Genomic DNA, 24,680 nt, shown 5'->3' with positions numbered 1-24,680 from the left:
GGTTCTCCCCCATCCACCCTACCAGTTACATCCTCAAAAAATTCCAGTAGATTAGTCAAGCATGATTTACCTTTTGTAAATCCATGTTGACTTTGTCCGATCCTGTCACTGCTTACCAAGTGCTCTGCTATTACATCTTTTATAATAGATTCTAGCATTTTCCCCACTACCGATGTCAGGCTTACCGGTCTATAATTCCCCGCTTTTTCTCGACCACCTTTTTTGAATAGTGGGGTAACATTAGCTACCCTCCAATCCATGGGTACTGTTCCAGAGTCTATCGAGTTCTGGAAGATGACCATCAATGCATCTACTATTTCTAGGGCCACTTCCTTAAGTACCCTGGGATGTAGATTATCAGGCCCTGGGGATTTATTGGCCTTTAGTCCCATCAATTTTCCTAACACCATTTCCCTACAAATACTGATTTCTTTCAGTTCCACCCTTTCATCAGGCCCTATGTTCCCCGGCATCTCTGGGAGGTTATTTGTGTCCTCCTTTGTGAAGACAGAACCAAAGTATGAATTTAGTTGGTCTGCCATTTCTTTGTTTCCCATTATAAATTCCCCTGATTCTGAATGTAAGGGACCTACGCTTGACTTCACCAATCTTTTTCTCTTCACATATCTATAAAAGCTTTTACAGTCAGTTTTTATGTTCCCTGAAAGCTTACTCTCATATTCTATTTTCCCTTTCTTAATTAATCCTTTTGTCCTCCTTTGTTGAATCCTAAACTGCTCCCAATCCTCAGGATTATTGCTTTTTCTGGCCAATTTATATGTCGTCTCCTTGGATCTTATGCTATCCCTAATTTCCCTTGTTCGTCACGGTTGAGTCACCTTTTTTGTTTCATTTTTATGCCAAACTGGGATGAACAAATTCTGTAGCTCATCCATTCGGTCTTTGAATGTTTGCCATTGCCTATCCACCGTCAACCCTTTGAGTGACATTCCCCAATCAATCCTACCCAACTCGCTCCTCAGACCATCGTACTTTCCTTTGTTTAAATTGAGGACCCTAGTCTCTGAGTCAACTACTTCATTCTCCATCTTAATGAAGAATTCGATCATATTATGATCGCTCAGACCCAAGGGGCCTCGTACAACAAGATTGCTAATTAATCCTTTGTCGTTACATAATACCCAGTCTAAGATGGCCTGATCTCTGGTTGGTTCCTCGACATATTGGTCCAGGAAACCATCCCGTAAACACTCCAGGAATTCCTCCTCCACAGTATTGTTACTAATTTGGTTGGCCCAATCGATATGTAGATTAAAGTCACCCATGATGACTGCTGTGCCCTTATTGCACGCTTCTTTAATTTCCCTTTTAATGCCATCCCCAACCTCCTCCTTACTGTTGGGAGGTCTATATACCACTCCCACTAATGTTTTTTTCCCCTTAGTATTTCTCAATTCTACCCATACAGATTCCACATCATCAGAGCTAATATCCTTCATTACAATTGTATTAATCCCTTCTTTAACCAGTAATGCTACCCCACCTCCCTTTCCTTTTTGGCTATCTTTCCTGAATATCGAATACCCCTGGATGTTGAGTTCCCAGTCTTGGCCATCCTTGAGCCACGTTTCCGTAATCCCAACCAAATCATATTCGTTTACCTCTATTTGCGCAGCCAATTCGTCCACCTTATTACAAATGCTCCTCGCATTAAGACACAAAGCCTTCAGGCTTGTTTTTTTAACGCTCTTAGACCTATTAGAATTATTATTTACTGTGGCCACGTTTGATTTAAACCGTTGATTTCTCTGACTGCCACTTTTGTTTTTCTCCTTCCTATCTTTTGCTTTTATCCCTGTTTCCCTTTCCTCCGTCTCCCTGCTCAGGCTCCCAACCCCCTGCCATTTTAGTTTAAACCCCCCCGAACAGTGCTAGCAAACCTCCCCGCAAGGATATTTGTCCCGCTCTGGTTCAGGTGCAACCCGTCCGACTTGTACAAGTCCCACCTTCTCCAGAAGCAGGCCCAGTGATCCAGGAAACTAAAGCCCTCCCTCCTGCACCAACTCTTTAGCCACGCATTCATCTGCTCTATCCTCCGATTCCTATACTCACTAGCACGTGGCACCGGGAGTAATCCAGAGATTACAACCTTTGAGGTCCTGCTCTTTAATCTGCTACCTAGCTCCCTAAATTCTTGTTGCAGGACCTCATCCCTCTTCCTACCCATGTCATTGGTCCCAATGTGAACCACGACCTCTGACTGTTCACCCTCCCCCTTCAGAATGCCCTGCAGCCGTTCAGTGACATCCTTGACCCTGGCACCAGGGAGGCAACAAACCATCCTGGAGTCACGTCTACGGCCACAGAAACGCCTATCTGTGCCCCTTACGATAGAATCCCCTACCACTATTGCTCTCCCACTCTTTTTCCTCCCTTCCTGAGCAGCAGAAGCACCCCTGGTGCTGGGAAGTTGGCTGCTGCTGCCTTCCTCTGGTAAGTCATCCCCCTCAACAGTATCCAAATCGGTATACCTGTTTGAGAGGGGGATGGCCACAGGGGTCCGCTGCACTACCTGCCTGCCTCTACTGCTCTGCCTGATGGTCACCCATTTCCCTTCTGCCTGTGCAGCCCTTACCTGCGGTGTGACCAACTCACTAAACATGTTATCCACGACCCTCTCAGCATCGTGAATGCTCCAAAGCCCATCCATCCGCAGCTCCAGCGCCGCAATGCGGTCTGCTAGTAGCCGCAGCTGGATGCATTTCTGGCACACGTGGTCATCAGGGACACCGGCAGTGTCCCTGAATTCCCACATAGAGCAAGAGGAGCATAACACGGGGCTGGGCTCTCCTGGCATGACTTACCCTTTAATTAATTTAAATTAATTCACTATCACCAATTAAAGATAAACTCTAAGGCGCTTGTATGGTTTACCAACAGTCCCTGCTACACCAGAAAAGACCTTAGCAACTATAAACTACAGAGTTAAAGTTTAAAAAAGAGAAATACTCACCAAACAATCACTTACCTGCTCCCTGGTGACGTCACACTCTGATTACTTTTTACCTCTCTCCCCACTGCTGAGTTAGTCGGGCCTCGCCTCGCTGCTCCTTTTATACTGCCGCCTCGGTGCTCTCCTGGTCCGATCTGGTCGGGCCTCGCCTCGCTCCTCCTTTTATACTGCCGCCTCGGTGCTCTCCTGGTCCGATCTGGTCGGGCCTCGCCTCGCTGCTCCTTTTATACCCGGCCTCGGTGCTCTCCTGGTCCGATCTGGTCGGGCCTCGCCTCGCTCCTCCTTTTATACCCGGCCTCGGTGCTCTCCTGGTCCGATCTGGTCGGGCCTCGCCTCGCTCCTCCTTTTATACCCGCCTCGGTGCTCTCCTGGTCCGATCTGGTCAGGCCTCGCCTCGCTCCTCCTTTTATACTCGGCCTCGGTGCTCTCCTGGTCCGATCTGGTCGGGCCTCGCCTCGCTCCTCCTTTTATACCCGGCCTCGGTGCTCTCCTGGTCCGATCAGGTCGGGCCTCGCCTCGCTCCTCCTTTTATATCCGGTCTCGGTGCTCTCCTGGTCCGATCTGGTTGGGCCTTGCCTCGCTCCTCCTTTTATACCCGGCCTCGGTGCTCTCCTGGTCCGATCTGGTCGGGCCTCGCCTCGCTCCTCCTTTTAACTGCCGCCTCGGTGCTCTCCTGGTCCGATCTGGTCGGGCCTCGCCTCGCTCCTCCTTTTATACCCGCCTCGGTGCTCTCCTGGTCCGATCTGGTCGGGCCTCGCCTCGCTCCTCCTTTTATATCCGGTCTCGGTGCTCTCCTGGTCCGATCTGGTCGGGCCTCGCCTCGCTCCTCCTTTTAACTGCCGCCTCGGTGCTCTCCTGGTCCGATCTGGTCGGGCCTCACCTCGCTCCTTTTAACTGCCGCCTCGGTGCTCTCCTGGTCCGATCTGGTCGGGCCTCGCCTCGCTCCTTTTAACTGCCGCCTCGGTGCTCTCCTGGTCCGATCTGGTCGGGCCTCGCCTCGCTCCTCCTTTTAACTGCCGCCTCGGTGCTCTCCTGGTCCGATCTGGTCGGGCCTCGCCTCGCTCCTCCTTTTAACTGCCGCCTCGGTGCTCTCCTGGTCTGATGATCTGCTGAGATCACCTAAAGTGTGGCCTCTGTGTTCTGGGAAATGGAAGTTCAAGAGTGAGGGCTCAGGGTGATTTCCATGTAGAATGTTGGTGGTGACACTGAGCGCAAACCACCGTTTGTTTATTGGACAGATGATGCCTGGGGTTTTGAGAAAGTCGGACTTATATTCATCTCCATGTGCCAGCCACCTGTGGTTGAAGCGTAAGATTACGCGAATCTGGCATGGATGAATGCATCCCTTGCCTGACGGCCAGCAATGTGGTCGTCTGCTGCTGGATTGGCCACATCCGACCCCGCAAGGCGTCACTCCCCGTCCTTCTCCTCATCCTCTTCCTTGTCCTCTTCATCTTCATTTTCCTCCAAGGAGGCTGTGTGCTGAGCCACTTGTTCATCCGGCAGCACTAAGCCGTGCTGCTCTTCCTCCGAATCTGGCGACCAGGATGAGAGGATGTAAATGGTTCCCATCCCGTTGTTATAGATTTCAGTTGAGGCAAGAAACTTGCAAGCGCACACTCAAAGTGGCCTGAAATTATTCCCAATCAGTTCAAACAGCAAATGTGTGTCAGCTTGACCAGTCACAAGGTCAGTAGATTTGCAAAATCTTCTCCCAAACCTCCAACAACAAAGTTGTTGCATTTGAATGCCAGCCATGTTACAGGAATGTTTTTAAAGTTCTGCACCAATAATGACTACAGATCATGTCCTCCAGCAACTCGTCTCCTTGCAGCAGGACTGTTTCTGACAAGACGGGAAACAGGAGCCAGAGGCAGGAAAATGGGAAACCTCTGTCAAAATAGGATTATCAAGGCAGTTAACAGGCTCTTAACTGCCTTAACTGCCTGTCCCACCAGTTGGAGTCGGGTCAGTTTGGGAGCAGCTGAACAGACACTCAGGAAAATCGCATGGGGGCGGGATGGAGGCGGATTGGGTGTCTGAAGCCATTTTTTCCAATTTTACCAGCTGACACGCCTCCAAACCCGCCTCCTCAAGGCTGGTAAAATTGAGCCCTATGTCTCTATTTATGAAGCCCAGTATCATGATGCTTTTTTTAAACTGCTTTCTCAACCTGCCCTGCCACCTTCAACGATTTGTGCACATATACCCCAGGTCTCTCTATTCATGCACCCCCTTTAGAATTGTACCCTTTAGTTTATATTGCCTCTCCCCATTCTTCCTACCAAAATGTATCACTTCGCATTTTTCTGCATTAAATTTCATCTGCCATGTGTCCGCCCATTCCACCTGCCTGTCTATGTCCTCTTGAAGTCTATCACTATCCTCCTCACTGTTCACTATACTTCCAAGTTTTGTGCCACCTGCAAATTTTGAAATAGTGCCCTGTACTCCCAAGTCCAAGTCATTAATATATATCAAGAAAAGCCGTGGTCCGAGTACCGACCCATGGGTAACACCACTGTAAACCTTCCTCCAGTCTGAAAAACAACCGTTCACCACTACTCTCTGTTTCCTGTCACTGAGCCAATTCCGTATCCATGCTGCCTCTGTCCCTTTTATTCCATGAATTTCAATTCTGCTGGCAAGCCTATTACGTAGCACTTTATCAAACGCCTTTTGGAAGTCCATGTACACCACATCAACTGCATTGTCCGCATCAAACCACTCTGTTACCTCATCAAAAAATCCAATCAAGTTAGTTAAACACAATTTGCTTTTAACAAATCCGTGCTGGCTTTCCTTAATTAACCCACACTTGTCCAAGTGACTGTTAATTTTGTCCTTGATTATCATTTCTAAAAGTTTCCCCACTACTGCGGTTAAACTGACTAGCCTGTATTTGCTGGGTTTATCCTTATACCATTTTTGGAACAAGGGTGTAACATTTGCAATTCCCCAGTCCTCTGGCACCACTCCTGTATCTAAGGAGGATTGGAAGATTATGGCCAGTACCTCCGTGATTTCCACCTCAACGAGGATGCATCCCATCCGGTCTTGGTGACTTATCTACTTTAAGTACAGCCAGCCCTTCTAGTACCTCCTCTTTATCAATTTTTATCCCATCTAGTATCTCCGCTACCTCCTCTTTCACTATGACTTTAGTAGCATCTTCTTCCTTGGTGAAGACAGATGGTGAAGACCGATGCAAAGTACTCATTTAGTACCTCAGCCACGCCCTCTGCCTCCATGCGTAGGTCTCCTTTTTGGTCCCTAATCGGCCCCACCCCTCCTCTTACTACCCGTTTACTATTTATATGCCTATAGAAGACTTTTTAATTCGCTTTTATGTTAGCTGCCAATCTATTCTCATACTCTCTTTGCCACTCATTTTCTTTTTCACTTCCCCTCTGAACTTTCTATATACAGCCTGATTCTCACTTGTATTCTCAACCTCACATCTGTCATATGTGCTCTTTTTCTGTTTCATCTTACTCTCTATCTCCTTCGTCATCCAGGGAGCTCTGACTTAGGTTGCCCTACCTTTGCCCCTTGTACCTGAACCATCTCCTCTTTAAAGGCATCCCATTGTTCGATTACAGTTTCCCCTGCCAATCTTTGATTCCAATTTACCCAGGCCAGATCTGTTCTCAACCTACTGAAATTGGCCTTTCTCCAATTAAGTATTTTTACTGTAGATTGCTCCCTGTCCTTTTCTATAGCTAATCTAAACCTTATGATACTATGATCACTGTTCCCTAAATGTTCCCCTACTGACACTTGCTCCACTTGTCCCACCTCATTCCCCAGAACCAGATCCAGCAATGCCTCCTTCCTCAATGGGCCGGAAACGTACTGATTAAAAAAGTTTTCCTGAACACACTTCAGAAATTCTTCCCCCTCTCTGCCCTTTACACTATTACTATCCCAGTCTATATTAGGATAGTTGAAGTCCCCCATTATCACTACTCTATAGTTCTTGCACCTCTGCTCCTCGATATCTTTCCTACTAGTTGGCGGCCTACAGAATACACCTAGTGGTGTAATGGCACCACTATTATTTCTTAACTCTAACCAAATAGATTCTGTCCTTGACCCCTCCAGGACTGTAACATTCTCCTTAACCAATACTGCCACCTCATCTCCTTTCTTTCCTTCCCTATTTTTCCTGAATACCTTATATCCAGGATTATTTAATAACCAATCCTACCCTTTTTTGAGCCAGGCCTCCGTTATCGCCATGACATCGTATTCCCATGTGGCTATTTGCGCCTGCAGCTGTGCACTTTGTTTCTCCCTTCTAATGCTACATCCTGGTGCCCATCCCCCTGCCAAATTAGTTTAAACCCTCCCCAACAGCACCAGCATACCCACCCGTGAGGATATTGGTCCCAGTTCTGTTGAGGTGCAACCCGTCCGGCCTGTACAGGTCCCACCTCCCCCAGACCCGGTCCCAATGACGCAGGAATCTAAAGCCCTCCCTCCTGCACCACCTCTCCAGCCATGCATTCAGCTGCTCTATCCTATTTCTATATTCACTAGCTTGTGGTACCGGAAGTAATCCGGAGATTACTACCCTTGAGGTGCTGCTTTTTAATCTCTTTCCTAGCTCCCTAAAATCTGTCTGCAGGACCTCATCCCTCTTTCTACCTATGTCGTTGATACTGATATGGAGCACGACCTCTGGCTGTTCACCCTCCCCCCTCAGAATGTTCTGCAGCCGCTCAGTGACTTCCTTGACCTTGGCACCACAGTGGCAACATATCCTCTTGGAATCACGTCTGCGGCCGCAGAAATGCTTATCTGTTCCCCTAACTATCGAATCCCCTACCACTATTGCTTTCCTGATCTTGCTCCTCCCCCCCCTGTACAGCTGAGCAACCCGTGGTGCCATGGACTTGGCTCTGTCTGTACTCCACAGAGGAATCATCGCCCTCACCAGACTGGTTAGATTGTGAGATGCACTCCGGGGACTCCTGCACTATCTGCTTGGTCCTCCTCTTGTCTGTCTGACGGTCACCCGTTCCCTCTCTGCCTGCACACTCTTGTGCTGCAGGGTGACCACCTCCTGAAACATGCTATCCACGTAACTCTCAGCCTCACGGATGCACCACAGTGACTCCAGCTGCTGCTCAAGCTCCGAAACATGGAGCCAGAGCTCTTCCAGCCGACGACATTTCCTGCACACGTGTTTGTCCACTGGAGTTCCCACATGGCACAGGATGTGCATTCCATGGGACTGAGGTGCCCTGCATTGCCTCTATTTAATAGACTATTAACTAACTTACAGATATAAACTTAAGGCTAAGGGGGAGAAATTCGGTGGGTTAGCGCCTCCCGTTAGCACCCCCGGGAGACGATAACAGGGCGCTAACGACTTACCGTCCGGGTGCGGCAAGATGAACGACTCCCGTGAACTTGGCCAGGAGGTTTGCGGTGGCGGTAACACTTTGTGCCACGGTTTCCTGCACCTGGAGATCGTGACGTCATTGCCGTGCGCATCATCCCGGTAGTGCCCCAGACCCAAACTTCAGTTCCGCCCCCTGCAGCATAGCTGGGTGAAAACACCGACAGCTGCAGGAGGCATTGATCGGGAGGCTGGGCGCTTTGGGGATGGATGTTAAAGGGGAGGTTGCTGAGGTAAGTAGGAAAATTTGTAAAATGCTTTTTTTCAATCTTTTCAATTCTCCTGGGCCGTGATCGATCAGCCCAGCTCTCTGCTGGAGTGCATGGGGCTGATCGGGCCGGATCGCGGCTGCCATCGGGGACCAGCTAACTGGTCCCAATGCACAGCCTGAAATGATGGCCCTTCCCTTTAAGGGAGGGAAGGAGCCTCAGATCGCGACAGATAGCGCTCCACTTCCTTCCTGGAGCGCAAACACCGAATTTAGAAAAAGCTGGGAATCATTAGCGCCTGGCGCTAAGTTTCCCAGCTTTCAAAAGTTACGGCCCCCAAATGGGGCGATACCGAATTTCTCGCCCTAAGAGTCTTAAACGTCAGGCCTACCTTTTTCTCTGGCCGCTTCTCTCGCTTTCTTAATTAAAGTCTTTATTCAAACGATTATTTATAGTTATATTAATAAGTTTATCTAGTTAAGTTAGAGAGAAGAAAAAGCTAATACTCACTCACCAATCACCTACCTGCTGTCCTGTGATGTCACTCCTTGTTTTCTTTTTTGTTCTTTTGGAATTTGCCGGATTTGCACTGCCTCCCCTGATGTCGACTGCTTGATTTTCTGACCTAAACGTGGTGGAGTTCCTCTGCTTCTGGCTAGATCCTGAGATATCTGCACCATGCAGAATCTACCTGACATTTTTGTAGGCAGGAACATCTTGTAGTAGACAAACCCTTGCACTGAGCCTGGAGTTGGCTACACATTTTCAAAAGTCATGTGATGAAGGAAGACAATTATCGTGGGAGATATTTGCTGGGACGAATCTATGGCACGATGCAAATTTTAAAGCCAGGAGTTGGAATTTTCTGTTGGCCACACTGGAGATAAAGCATGGCTAGTCCAATCAAAATAGGCTGCAGAAGATTACCATTCAAAATGTTACTGGCAGAAAATGGCACAAGAACAAACAAATAAATCTAATGCACTTGAAAGAATACCTTCTTCTTATGTTAGGAATTTAGGGGTGAAAACTGGATATCACAGTGCCAAAATAGGCCATTCAGCCCATCAAGTTTGCATTGGTATTTCTCTCCATAACGCACCTTGTCTAATCCCAATCTTTTGTTCACTCCCTATGCCCTTTAACAGTCCTCTTTTTAAAGCAAAAATTTAAACTCCTTTTAAAGGAATTTACAAACTCTGCTTCAACAACTATTTGTAGTATGGAATCTACATTCTAACCATCCTTTGTGTAAAGATTATTTTTGTAACCTCCCCTTTAATTTTTTTTGTGACCAACTTACATCTGTGTCCTCTCATTACTGTCTTGCTGATCAGTAGAAGCAATCTATCTCTATATACCTTATCATAACCTTTCATAATCCTGATGCGCACAATCAGGTCATCCCTTAATTTTGTCAATCCTAGTGGAAAAAATCCAAACTATTGGGAGCAGCAGCGGGAGCGGACCGACCTATGAGGGAGCAGGCAAAGGAGGAGCGAGTAAATAAAGACAGAGGTTCAAGGCCTAGACCGAGCTATTGGGGGCAGCAGCGGGAGCGGACCGACCTGTGAGGGAGCAGGCAAAGGAGGAGCGAGTAAATAAAGACCGAGGTTCAAGGCCTAGACCGAGCTATTGGGAGCAGCAGCGGGAGCGGACCGACCTGTGAGGGAGCAGGTGATTTAAAGAACAAAAAACAAGGAGTGATGTCACAGGGAAGCGATTGGTTGGTCAGTATTTTTCTGTTTTCCTGGGCATTTGGTTTAAATTAAGAGCCGGGATTAAAAACTAAACGTTCAATAATAATGTATTAATTAAATACATTAGAGATGGCAGGGCAGGCGATGTGTTACTGCTGCAACATGTGGGAGCTGGTGGACACCATTGAGGTCCAAGGCAACCACATTTGCAATAAGTGTTGGTTGCTCGAGGAACTTCGGCTCCGTGTTGATGAGCTGGAGTCCAAACTTCAAACACTGCGACCCATCAGGGAGGGGGAGAGTTACCTGGACGCTGTGTTCCAGAAGGCAGTCACACCCCTTAGATTAATTAATTCAGATTTGGTCCGTGGTCAGGGACAGGTGGGTGTGACTACAAGCGAGGCAGGTATGGGGAACCAGGGGGTAGTGGTGGAGGAGCGTCAGCCTTGTTCTTGTCCAATAGGTAGGAGGTTCTTACTCTCTGTGTGGACGAGAGCAGCGACTGCAGGGAGGATGAGCAAACTGACCGCAGCACCGTGGTACAGGGAGCCATTCAAGAGGCGGGAGCAAAAAGAAACGAGGTAGTGGTAGGGGACAGCATAGTTAGGGGGATAGACACTGTTCTCTGCAGCCAAGAGCATGAGTCCTGAATGCTGTGTTGCCTACCCGGTGCCAGGGTAAAGAACATCTCCGGGCTGGAGACGAACTCGGAGTGGGAGGGGGAGGGTCCAGTTGTCGTGGTCAACGTAGGTACAAACGGCATAGGCAGGACAAAGAAAGAGGTTCTGCGGAGAAAGTTTGAGCAGCTAGGGGCTAAATTAAAAAGCAGAACCACAAAGGTAATAATCTCTGGATTATTACCTGAGCCACGAGCAAATTGGCATAGGGTCAATAGGATCAGGGAGATGAATGCGTGGCTCAAAGATTGGGAGAAATGGGTTTCGATTTGTGGGGCACTGGCACCAGTACTGGGGAAAGAGAGCTGTTCCGTTGGGACGGACTACACCTGAACCATGCTGGGACCAGAGTTCTAGCGAATCGAATAATTACAGAGGTAGATTGGGCTTTAAACTAAATAAGGTGGTTGGGGGGGGGGGGGGGGGGTGTCCTGGTGGAGAGAAATTTAGAATGCTAAAGAGAAAAGACAAGGAAGCAGTGCAGGTAGGTGATTGGAGTAAGGATAACCAGATTGTGTCAGGAAGGGACAGAGCGTACAAACAAGAGAGCATCCTGACGAACTGTATCACAGTATGGTATGGCAGCTGTAGCTACTATGACCGGAAAGCCCTGCAGCGGGTAGTCAAAACTGCCCGACGCATTACCGGCACCCGGCTACCGACCATAGAGCACATATACCAGAAACGCTGTTTACGGAGGTCACGGTCCATCATCAAAGACCCTACCCACCCCAGCCACAGTCTGTTCGCCCTCCTGCCATCTGGGAGACGCTACAGATGCATTCGCACCCGAACGACCAGATTTAGGAACAGCTTCTTTCCCAGGGCTGTCATCCTACTGAACTCCACAAATAAACTCTAAAGCCTGCACATCTGCCAATGCACTTTATTATGGTTATGTTTATGTTAATGTATTACAAGCCAAATGTATGTTGAATGTTTAAATGTCTTAATCTAAATGTACACTCTCGGGAGCCGCAAGCCTACATTTCGTTGTACTGCACTTGTGCACTAACAATGACAATAAAGTTGATTATGATTATTATGATTATGATTATGATTAACAAATAGGGTCTGGGTAAGAAAAAATGGTAATAAGACAAATAGGGCCATTTAACAAGAAAATGTTAAGATGTCTAAAAATGTTAAAAAGACAAATCTAAAGGCACTGTATCTGAATGCACAAAGCATTCGTAATAAGGTAGACAAATTAACAGCGCAAATAGATGTAAACGGATACGATATAATTGCAATTACGGAGACATGGCTGCAGGGTGACCAAGGCTGGGAGCTGAATATCCAAGGATATTCGATATTTAGGAAGGCCAAGCAAAAAGGAAAAGGAGGTGGGGTGGCATTGTTAGTAAAAGATGAAATCAGAGCAATAGTGAGAAAGGATATTGGCTCAGAAAATCAAGATGTAGAATCAGTCTGGGTAGAGCTAAGAAGCACCAAGGGGCAGAAAACATTGGTGGGAGTTGTTTATAGGCCTCCAAACAGTAGTGGTAATGTAGGGGACGGCATCAAACAGGAAATTAGAGATGCATGTAACAAGGGTACTACAGTAATCATGGGTGACTTTAATCTACATATAGACTGGCCAAACCAAATTAGCAATAATACTGTGGAGGATGAATTCCTGGAGTGTGTACGAGATGGTTTTTTAGACCAGTACGTTGAGGAGCCAACTAGGGAACAGGCTACCCTAGATTGGGTATTGTGCAATGAGAAGGGTTAATTAATAATCTTGTTGTGCGGGGTCCTTTAGGGAAGAGTGACCATAACATGATAGAATTCTTCATTAAGATGGAAAGTGAAGAAGTCCAATCCGAAACTAGGGTCCTAAATCTAAACAAAGGAAACTATGAAGGTATGAGGAGTGAGTTGGCTATGATAGATTGGGGAGCTTCATTATAAGGCATGATGGTGGATAGGCAATGGCTAACATTTAAGGAACGAATGCATGAATTGCAACAGTTATACATTCCTTCTGGCGCAAAAACACAAAAGGAAAAGCAGCCCAACCATGGCTAACAAAAGAAATTAAGGATACAGTAGTATTAGATCCAAAGAGGAGTCATATAAAGTTGCCAGAAAAAGTAGCAAGCCTGAGGTTTGGGAGCAGTTTAGAGTTCAGCAAAAAAGGACCAAGAGATTGATTAAGAGGGGCAAAATAGAATATGAGAGTAAACTTGCAAGGAACATAAAAGTGGACTGTAAAAGCTTCTACAAGTATGTAAAAAGAAAAAGATTAGTGAAGACAAATGTAGGTCCCTTAGTCAGACACGGGAGAATTTATAATGGGGAACAAGGAAATGGCAGAGCAACTAAACAAATACTTTGGTACTGTCTTCACGGAAGAGGACACAAATAACTTCCCAGAAATGCGAGGAAACCAAGGGTTTAGTGAGAAGCAGGAATCAAAGGAAATTAGTATTAGTAAAAAAAATAGTGCTGGAGAAATTAATGGGACTGAAAGCTGATAAATCCGCAGGGCCTGATAATCTGCATCCCAGATTACTAAAAGAGGTAGCCATGGAAATAGTGGATGCATTGGTTGTCATCTTCCAAAATTCTATAGATTATGGAACAATTTTGGCAGATTGGAGGGTGGCAAATATAACCCCACTATTTAAAAAAGGAGGGAGAGAGAAAACAGGGAACTACAGACCGGTTAGCCTAACATCAGTAGTAGGGAAAATGCTAGAGTCTATTATAAAGGATGTGATAACAGGACACTTAGAAAATATCAATGGGATTAGACAAAGTCAACATGGATTTATGAAAGGGAAATCATGTTTGACAAACCTACTGGAGTTTTTCAAGGATGTAGCTGGTAGAATAGATAAGGGAGAACCAATGGATGTGGTGTATTTGAATTTTCAGAAGGCCTTTGATAAAGTCCCACATAAGAGGTTAGTGTGCAAAATTAAAGCACATGGGATTGGAGGTAATATACTGGCATGGATTGAAAATTAGTTAACAGACAGGAAACAGAGAGTAGGAATAAATGGGTCTTTTTCAGGGTAGCAGGCGGTGACTAGTGGGGTACCGCAGGGATCAGTGCTTGGGCCCCAGCTATTCACAATATATATCAATGATTTGAGTGAGGGAACCAAATGTAACATTTCCAAGTTTGCTGATGACACAAAACTAGGTGGGATTGTGAGTTGTGAGGAGGATGCAAAGAGGCTTCAAGGCGATTTAGACAAGTTGAGTGAGTGGGCAAATACATGGCAGATGCAGTATAACGTGGATAAATGTGAAGTTATCTACTTCGGTAGGAAAAACAGAAAGGTAGAGTATTATTTAAATGGTGATAGATTGGGAAATGCTGATGTACAAAGGGACCTGGTGTCCTTGTACACCAGTCACTGAAAGCAAACATGCAGGTACAGCAAGCAGTTAGGAAGGCAAATGGTATGTTGGCCTTCATTGCAAGAGGATTTGAGTACAGGAACAAGCAAGTCTTACTTTATTACAGTTATACAGGGCCTTGGTGAGACCACACCTGGAGTACTGTGTGCAGTTTTGGTCTCCTTACCTAAGAAAGGATATACTTGCCATAGAGGGAGTGCAGCGAAGGTTCACCAGACTGATTCCTGGGATGGCAGGACTGTCGTATGAGGAGAGATTGGGTCGACTAGGCCTGTATTCACTAGAGTTTAGAAGAATGAGAGGGGGTCTCATTGAAATGTATAACATTCTGACAAGGCTAGACAGACTGGATGCAGGGAGGATGCTTCCCCTGGCTGGGGGGTTTAGAACGAGGGGTCACAGTCTCAGGATACGGGGTAGGACATTTAGGACTGAGATGAGGAGAAATTTCTTCACTATTGGACCTGTGGTGAACCTGTGGAATTCTCTACCACAGAAGGCTGTGGAGGCCAAGTCGCTGAATATATTTAAGGAGATAGATAGATTTCTAGACACAAAAGGCATCAAGGGGTATGTGGAGAGAGCGGGAATATGGTATTGAGAGAGAGGATCAGCCATGATCATATTGAATGGCAAAGCAGGCTCGAAGGGCCGAATGGCTTACTCCTGCTCCAATTTGCTATGTTTCTATGCTTGGGTGTATCTCTAAATTGAAGACCTCTACAAATCATCATGAGTTAATTTAGCTTTAAATTCTTGTTGGCTTTCGGAAGCAATTATAAAATGTGGGAGAAGGAAACATAATAGTTATGTTTATGCAGCAATGAACATTACCTCAAAATCTTATATTAAAATGCAAGAATTTCAGCCTCCACCTACATGTAGGAATTGAGTCTCCCAAAGGGCAACATTAGCTGGGGTGTTGTCCCTTCACATAATTCAGGCCCTCTACTCTACTGCAAATAAGATCACTTGCTGAGGTATATCTTTAGTTCTTTTCTTCTGTCAGCAGAAGCACATCCTATCTGTTGTCTCCCACACCAGAAAAGTGTCTGTCTTCTGCTTCGTACTAAACGGTTCCAAAATATGAAGATAGCCTTGAGAAGTTAGAAACATAGAAACTCTGTGGTAGAGAATTCCACAGGTTCACCACTCTCTGAGTGAAGAAATTTCTCCTCATCTCAGTCCTAAATGTCCTAACCCGTATCCTGAGACTGTGACCCCTCGTTCTAGACGCCCCCAGCCAGGGGAAACATCCTCCCTGCATCCAGTCTGTCTAGTCCTGTCAGAATTTTATACGTTCCAATGAGATCCCCTCTCATTCTTCTAAACTCTAGTGAATACAGGCCTAGTTGACCCAATCTCTCCTCATACGGCAGTCCTGCCATCCCAGCAATCAGTCTGGTGAACCTTCGCTGCACTCCCTCTATGGCAAGTATATCCTTTCTTAGGTAAGGAGACCAAAACTGCACACAGTACTCCAGGTGTGGTCTCACCAAGGCCCTGTATAACTGTAGCAAGACATCCCTGTTCCTGTACTCAAATCCTCTTGCAATGAAGGCCAACATACTATTTGCCTTCCTAACTGCTTGCTGTACCTGCATGTTTGCTTTCAGTGACTGGTGTACAAGGACACCCAGGTCCCTTTGTACATTAGCATTTTCCATGAGAGGACAACTTGCCCGTGCTGGTTACTTTGAATCATAGGTCATCACCATATAAGCTTCTTTCATAGTCAGAATGGTGTACTACTCTGCTGTCTATAAACTGAAGTTTACAAGATTTATCACACAATCATTCAAGTTCATTTACTGGACCTTGTGTGGCAAATCTTCTGTGTGATAATTTAGGTTTGTCAATGAATCCTTGTTACAAACTTATTTTTACTTACATTAAAATCCATATGCAACTTGTACTTGTAACATTAAGCATCTAACTGAACAGATACTTTCAAATAAATTACTTTTAATATATCTATATAAGTTCAAAGGAAGCTAATTGTATCGGTACTTTTCTTTTTCTCAATCAAGCACATCTTTGTTCCAGTCCTACTCAAGTCCCCTCCCTCACCTCTTTTTCCGGTACATTGATGACTGTATTGGTGCTGTTTCCTGCTCTCGCCCTGAACTAGATAATTTCATTCACTTTGCTTCCAATTTCCACCCTTCTCTCACCTTCGCATGGTCCATCTCCGACTCTTCCCTTCCCTTCCTCGACTTCGCCGTCTCCATCTCTGGGGATAGGTTATTGACAAACATTCACTACAAGCCCACTGACTCCCACAGCTACCTGGACTACACTTCCTCCCACCCCGCTTCCTGTAGGACTCTATTCCATTCTCCCAGTTTCTCCATCTCCGCCGCATCTGCTCTGATGATGCCACCTTCCATACCAGTGCTTCCGACATGTCTTCCTTCTTCCTCAACCGAGGATTCCCCTCTACTGTGGTTAACACGGCCCTTGACCGTGTCCGTTCTATCTCCCGCACTTCTGCCCTCACCCCTGCCCCTCCCTCCCGGAAACACGATAGAGTTCCCCTTGTCCTCACCTTTCACCCCACCAGCCTCCACATTCAATGGATCATCCTCCGTCATTTCCGCCACCTCCAGTGTGATCCCACCACCAAACACATCTTCCCCTCAGCATTCCGAAGGGACCACTCCCTCCGCGATACCCTGGTCCACTCCTCTGTCACCCCCAACACCCCTTCCCCTTCACCTGGCACCTTTCCATGCAAGCGCAGGAGATGCAACACGTGCCCTTATACCTCCCCCCTTCCCACTGTCCAGGGCCCCAAACATTCCTTCCAGGTGAAACAGCGATTTACTTGTACTTCTTGCAATTTAGTATACTGTATTCGCTGCTCACGATGCGGTCTATGTAATGAGAAAGGAATAATTAGCAATCTTGTTGTGCGAGGCCCCTTGGGGCAGAGCGATCATAATATGATTGAATTCTTCATTAAGATGGAGAGTGAAGTAGTTGACTCAGAGACTAGGGTCCTGAATTTAAATAAAGGAAACTACGATGCTATGAGGCGCGAGTTGGCTAGGATTGATTGGGGAATGTTACTCAAAGGGTTGACGGTGGATAGGCAATGGCAAACATTTAAAGATCACATGGATGAACTACAGAATTTGTTCATCCCTGTATGGCATAAAAATAAAACAAAAAAGGTGACTCAATCGTGGCTAACAAGGAAAATTAGGGATAGCATAAGATCCAAGGAGAAGACATATACATTGGCCAGAAAAAGCAGTAAACGTGAGGATTGGGAGCAGTTTAGGATTCAGCAAAGGAGGACAAAGGGATTAATTAAGAGGGGGAAAATAGAGTAGGAAAGTAAGCTTGCAGGGAACATAAAAACTGACTGTAAAAGCTTCTATAGATATGTGAAGAGAAAAAGATTGGCGAAGTCAAGCGTAGGTCCCTTGCAGTCAGAATCAGGGGAATTTATAATGGGGAACAAAGAAATGGCAGACCAATTAAATATATACTTTCGTTCTGTCTTCACAAAGAAGGACACAAATAACCTCCCAGAGATGTCGGGGAACATAGGGTCTAATGAGAGGGAGGAACTGAATGAAATCAGTATTTGTAGGGAAATGGTGTTAGGGAAATTGATGGGATTGAAGACCAATAAATCCCCAGGGCCTGATAATCTACATCCTAGGGTACTTAAGGAAGTGGCCCTAGAAATAGCAGATGCATTGCTGGTCATCTTCCAAAACTCTGGAACAGTTCCCATGGATTGGAGGGTAGCTAATGTTACCCCACTATTTAAAAAAGGTGGTAGAAAGAAAACGGCGAATTATAGCCCGGTAAGCCTGACATCGGTAGTGGGGGAAAATGCTAGTCCATTATAAAAGATGTAATAACAGAGCACTTGGAAAACAGTGACAGGATCAGACAAAGTCAACATGGATTTACAAAAGGTAAATCGTGCTTGACTAATCTACTGGAATTTTTTGAGGATGTAACTGGTAGAATAGATAAGGGAGAACCAGTGGATGTGGTGTATTTGGACTTTCAGAAGGCTTTTGATAAGGTCCCGCATAAGAGATTAGCGTGTAAAGTTAAGGCACATGGGATTGGGGGCAAGGTACTGACTTGGATAGAGAACTGGTTGGCAGACAGGAAGCAAAGAGTTGGAATAAACGGGTCTTTTTCCGAGTGGCAGGCAGTGACTAGTGGGGTACCGCAGGGATCGGTCCTAGCACCCCAGCTATTCACAATATATATTAATGATCTAGACGAGGGAACTAGATGTACTATCTCCAAGTTTGCAGACGGCACAAAGCTGGGTGGGCGTGTGTGCTGTGAGGAGGATGCCGAGAAACTCCAGTATGATTTGAACAGGTTGGGTGATTGGGCAGATGCATGGCAGCTGCAGTATAGTGTGGATAAATGCGAGGTTATCCACTTTGGTGGCAAAAACAGGAAGGCAGATTATTATCTGAACGGCAATAGATTGGGAGAAGGGGAAGTGCAACGAGACCTGGGTGTCCTTGTGCACCAGTCGCTGAAGGTAAGCATGCAGGTGCAGCAGGCGGTTAAGAAGGCAAATGGTATGTTGGCCTTTGTAGCGAGAGGGTTCGAGTACAGGAACAAGGATGTCTTGCTGCAGTTGTACAGGGCCTTGGTGAGACCACACCTTGAGTATTGTGTGCAGTTTTGGTCGCCTTATCTGAGGAAGGATGTTCTTGCCATAGAGGGAGTGCAGCGAAGATTTACCAGACTGATACCTGGGATGGCATGAATGACGTATGAGGAGAGATTGGGTCGATTGGGCTTATACTCGCTGGAGTTTAGAAGAATGAGAGGGGATCTCATTGAAACTTATAAAATTCTAACAGGACTAGACAGGCTAGATGCAGGAAAGATGTTCCCGATGGTGGGGGAGTCCAGAACCAGGGGTCACAGTCTAAGGAGTAAACCATTTAGGACAGAGATGAGGAGGAATTTCTTCACCCAGAGAGTGGTGAACCTGTGGAATTCTCTACCACAGAAGGCAGTTGAGGCCAATTCATTAAATATATTCAAGGAGTTAGATGTATTTCTTAAGGCTAAAGGGATCAAGGGATATGGGGAGAGGGCAGGGACAGGGTACTGAGTTTGAATGATCAGCCATTATCTCACTGAATGGCGGAGCAGGCTCGAGGGGCCGAATGGCCTACTCCTGCTCCTATTTTCTATGTTTCTATGTCTCCTCTACATTGGGGAGACCAAACGCAGATTGGGTGACCGCTTTGCGGAACACCTCCGTTCAGTCCGTAAGGGGGACCCCGAGCTTCCGGTCGCCTGTCATTTTAATTCTTCGCACCACTCCCACTCAGACCTCACTGTCCTCGGCCTCTTGCATTGTTCCACTGAAACTCAGCGGAAGCTCGAGAAACAGCACCTCATCTTTCGATTAGGCACTTCACAGCCTTTTGTCTCAACATAAGAGTTCAACAATTTCAGATCAAAACCTCAGCCCCTATCATATATATATTTTTCATCTGCACTTTTTGTCTGTCTTTTTTTCTTCTCTCCCACATGGCAGCTGTCTTTTCATTCTGCCAGCACAATTCACACTTCATCTAGAGCCATCCTTTGTTTCTTAACCTGTCCCATTACCATCTCCTTTTGCCTTGAATATCTCTTAATGTTTCTTAACCTCTCCTGCTGTCTACCCTATCACAGACCTTCCCTTTTGTTCTTTCATCCCCTCCCCCCTTTCCCAGCCCCTGCCTTTGCTTAAAAATCTGTTCCATTTCCTGCTTTTTTCCAGTTCTGACGAAAGGTCATCGACCTGAAACGTTAACTCTGTTTCTCTCTTCACAGATGCTGCCTCACCTGCTGAGTTTCTCCAGCATTTTCTGTTATTATTTCAGAAGAAATGAAGTGTTTTACATTTCCAAATTGTTGTTTTTTATAAAGACATTATGATAACTCAAACAGAACACAAAATACAAACAAAAGGGCCCCATTTTCATGATAAATTCTTTAGAAAACTTTATTGTTTGCAAACAGGAAATGTAGGATTGAAATTATTGCATCCAGCTCTTGTGCATAGCTTTATTGTGGCCAAAATTATGCACATCTTTTCTCCTTCCCCAAACAGCAAAAGCTCTGTGAAACAATTTTTCATGAGGACATTGGGCTAAAAATTCAGTTTGGGGCGCCAAGCTCGCCTGGGCGCCGGAATTACCGCTGCGCGCGGAGCCACTTGCGCCATCGGGATATTCAGTTTCTGCGCCCCAAATGGAATCTGGCCGCTAAACGAGGCTTCCCGCGCCCCGCTTGGGGCGCTGAAACTGAATATCGGCGTGCAAAGTGCCGCAGCGCCACCCGCTGCGGCACGGCACGCTGCGGTACTGCAGGCCTTCCTCCCACTGTTAAGGGGGAGGTGGCTGCAACAGCGCGATCCCCGCTCGCGAGTGCCGGCAAATGAGCCCGGCACCAAGGAGAAGTGCCGGGCTCTCGGGAAACAGCCGGCAATGCCGCGGTTGGGGGGGCGGTGTAGGAGGCCGGGGACGGAGGTGCGGGCAGGCGGCCGCCCGCACCTCCACCTTAACTTGCGCCACTACCGCCACAGGTTGACCCCTGTGTACCGGTCGCTATTTGCGGCCGGCGCGGACGAGGCGGGCGCGACCTAATGTGGCGTTCGGGGCGGTAGCGGGGCGCTGTGCACACCGATGACGTCATCGGTGGCGGCGCAGCGCTACAGGCTAACGCCGCCATTAGCGCCCCGCTAAATATCGCGGTGGTTGTGGCCAGTGGCGCTAAAGCCTCTGAGTGGCCTCTTTGGGCGCAAACTGATGGCGCAAGCAACTGAATTTCTAGGCCTGTGTCATTTCAAGTGTTTGCCCCACTGTTCTAAAATCTAGGAGCAGCTTTTAAAATAAGGAATACATGGAACAAATAGAAAAGAACTGCTTTGAAGACGTAAAATAGTAAAGTAATAAATACAATTGTTCTTTGTTTTAGGGTCAACTGATTATACCTGTCTGCTGCTGAATGGCAAAGGAAAACCCTAGTTTACATTGAATAAGTTGGTAGGGGAGTTCATTAAGAAGTAAGTCAAAATACAATCAATTAACCCATCTATCTATATCCATACATTATTAAAATCAGTATGTTCTGGTTTCTTTCTGTTCAAAAAATCTATGTCAACAGTCCCTATGGATTTTCTATGTTAATTGTGTCTACACTTGGTGATGCCTGCCTGCACTGTCACATTTTCAATAGGATTTTCCCAGTAATGTGACAGCTTGTGATGCCACACTTACAGTCTCTGGCCACTCAACAACAACAACAGCTTGTATTTATATAGCGCCTTTAACATAGTAAAACATCCCATGGTGCTGCACAGGAGTATTTTAAAACAAAAAATTTGACACCGATCCACATAAGGATAAATTAGGGCAGGTGACCAAAAGCTTGGTCAAAGAGGTAGGTTTTAAGCAGCGTCTTAAAGGAGGAAAGAGAGGTAGTGAGGCGGACAGGTTTAGGCAGGGAATTCCAGAGCTTAGGGCCCAGGCAACAGAAGGCACAGCCACCAAAGGTTGAGCGATTATAATCAGGGATCCCCAAGAGGACAGAATTAGAGGAGCGCAGATATCTCAGGGGGTTGTGCGGCTGAAGGAGATTACAGAGATAGGAAGGGGCGAGGCCATGGAGGGCTTTGAAAACAAGGATGAGAATTTTGAAATCGAGGCGCTGCTTAACCGGGAGCCAATGTAGGTCAGCGAGCACAGGGGTAATGGGCGAACGGGACTTGGTGTGAGTTAGGACACGGGCAGCCAAGTTTTGGATGACCTCAAGTTCACGTAGGGTGGAATGTGGGAGGCCAGCCAGGAGTGCATTGGAATATTCAAGTCTGGAGGTAACAAAGGCATGGACGAGGGTTTCAGCAGCAGATGAGCTGAGGCAAGGGCGGAGACGGTCAATGTTACAGAGGTGGAAGTAGGCGGTCTTTGTTATGCTGTGGACTCAGTTTGTTGCACAACACTCAGTAGTGTTGTGCAACAAACCTGTGTTTTTTCTTTCACAATTGTGTCATCTCGTCGCCTTTTTTACAACAACCACTTTTCTCCTCAGATAAGTTCATTCTGAAGTTTAAACTTTGCTCTATTTAATTTTACTGTTTTCTTCTCCCCATTATCACAAGCAGTGAGGGCGCTCTATGCTGCTGCCTCACAAGTGGTTTGTGGTGAATGCCACGACTCCTAGTCGGAGCATGGTCTGCCTCTCTTCTTCATCTTAGACCAGCTCACATCACCCTCTAGCCTATTTTGTGTCTGCAGCTGCCTGCCACGTTTGATCTGTGGCACATTAGCTGGCTCTACTGACTATTCAGTTGCTCTACTTTCTGCCTCCCGCACAGGTTCTTAATCCACTTGCGGTTCTAATTAGCCAGAAATACTCCCATCACCCTCTGCTCAGTATTTGGCCAAGTGGCCGATCTGCTCTCTGCACTGGTGTCCCTCTCCACTCCCCCTGCGGATCCTTCAGGCCTGCCCCTTCATTTAATTAATTTCCCCCATTAAACCAGCTTTAGTACTGCGGGAGTACGGCACTGTCAGAGGTACCATCTTTCAGATGAGATGTTAAACCGAGGCCCTATCTGCCTCTCAGATGGACATAAAAGATTCCATGGCACTATTTGAAGAAGAACAGGGAATTATCTGGCTGTCCTGGCCATTATTTATTCCTCAATATACATAACTGAAAAAACAGATTGCCTGGTCATGTATCTCACTGTTATTTGTGGGACCTGGCTGTGCACAAATTGGCTGAGTGCACTGGACATAGCAAAGGCTACAGATCCCAACTGTAGTGTTGAAGGCCTGTGCTCCAGAGCTAGCTGAGCCTTTAGCTAAGTTATTCCAGTATTGCTACAATACTGGCATCTACCCGACAATGTGGATAATTGCCCAGGTATATCTGTAGAATAGAGGTGTACCTGTAGGATTTAGTAAACATTATTAAGATTCGATAACCATTTTTATATAACTATAATATGTGAAATTCTATGTTAAAAACCCAGAAAGCCTGTATAAAATGGCAAATGGCTAAGACCAAAGCAGGATGGGAAAATTATGCCAACCTGACTGGACTCTGTTAGAAATTGATGTAATTCTGTAGAATGGTCTGTTAAATAAACAGGGAGATAGTGGGGAACAAGAAATTCAGCAACATTGCAAAAGAAGATGGGGGGCTGGAGACAGTCACCACTCCCTGTCTTCTCAGAAATGCAGAACCGGCTAAACAATGAGCTAATTACAAAGCAAAAAGACATTTGTGAGAATTTAGTGTGAAGGTTATTCTCAGATAAGGATAGCTTGCTTACTAACTGCCACGTAGGCAAAAGGGAGAGAAAGGGTATAAAGATACAGATATTGAACACTGAAAGCAGCGTGCAGTGAGAAACCAGAGGATGAAAAGCTTCAGTCAACAGAACACAGCAAGAGAATAAAGAGATCGCGCCACAGTCACTCGGAAGGAACGCCGGGGTTCAACGAATAGATTGTGACTATCGTCTTGTTAAGTGTATTACTTTCTCTGTACTGGATGTTTAATGCTTAATAAACCTGTTTTACTTATACATAGTATGCCTGGACCCAGAGTGGTTTGTGTAGTCACGGACAAATTATTATAAAGAGCTTTTGAAAGCTACAAATTGGCACCCTTCAGATGGGACAAGACAAAGTGGCTAGTATTGTGTATTAGATCGGACCTCGAAAGTAGCTTCCTGATCAGCTGCTACTCTTGAAGAGGGATAAACCCCGTGGGGAGTGCCCGTGAATTAAGACAACATCATCTGTGTCCGAGAGGTACCAGAGCCCAAGGGCTGTGAGCTACTCGTTAAAACTATCAGCTAATATTAAGTATATTACGTTGTATGCTTAATAAATCTTGATCTATTGCTCAAACATACTGGCTGCTGCCTATTGGTGTCTTGTTCAAGAACTCAGAGATCATTAAGATCTTACATGTCCTGTCCACAAAAAGCAGGACAAGTCCTTAGGCCAGAGAAGGTTAAGGGGAGATTTAATAGAGGTGTTCAAAATTATGAAGGGTTATTGTTGAGTCTGTGTGTCCCAGTTATGCGTATGATCAATCACTGGACACAGACAACAAGAATAACTTTTAACAGGTCTTTACTATTCGGAGGTCAGGGCTGAACTGCCCAGCAAATCCCTACACAACACTTATATACCGGTGTGGTCACCACCGGTACTACAGTATACAGCAGCCAAGAGAAAGTAGTACATCTCTTAAGGTAGTTCTCTTAAGGTGGAACAGGTTACATACACCACAATCCTCCCTTTTTAGCTTAACAGTTAT

At 46.2% G+C, this 24,680-nt stretch overlaps 1 protein-coding gene and 1 long non-coding RNA gene across 4 annotated transcripts in view; one reads left to right on the top strand and one right to left on the bottom strand.

Moving 5' to 3' along the window:
- The window catches only part of LOC147111942 (neurobeachin-like), a 1,011,877-nt gene that overhangs the window by 280,257 nt on the left and 706,940 nt on the right, over positions 1–24,680 (bottom strand). The window lies entirely within an intron of this gene.
- On the top strand, positions 8,830–23,942 carry LOC147111944 (uncharacterized). Its single transcript, XR_015079782.1, has 2 exons — positions 8,830–10,320; positions 21,318–23,942. It is a non-coding gene; the product is annotated as an uncharacterized LOC147111944 (long non-coding RNA).

The sequence above is a fragment of the Somniosus microcephalus genome, chromosome 10 (assembly GCF_052327205.1).
Source record: "Somniosus microcephalus isolate GS21.2 chromosome 10, FLI_Smic_1.0, whole genome shotgun sequence".
NCBI lineage: Eukaryota > Metazoa > Chordata > Chondrichthyes > Squaliformes > Somniosidae > Somniosus > Somniosus microcephalus.
The sequence above is the reverse complement of the archived record's forward strand: the minus strand, read 5'-3'. Positions and strand labels throughout refer to the sequence as shown.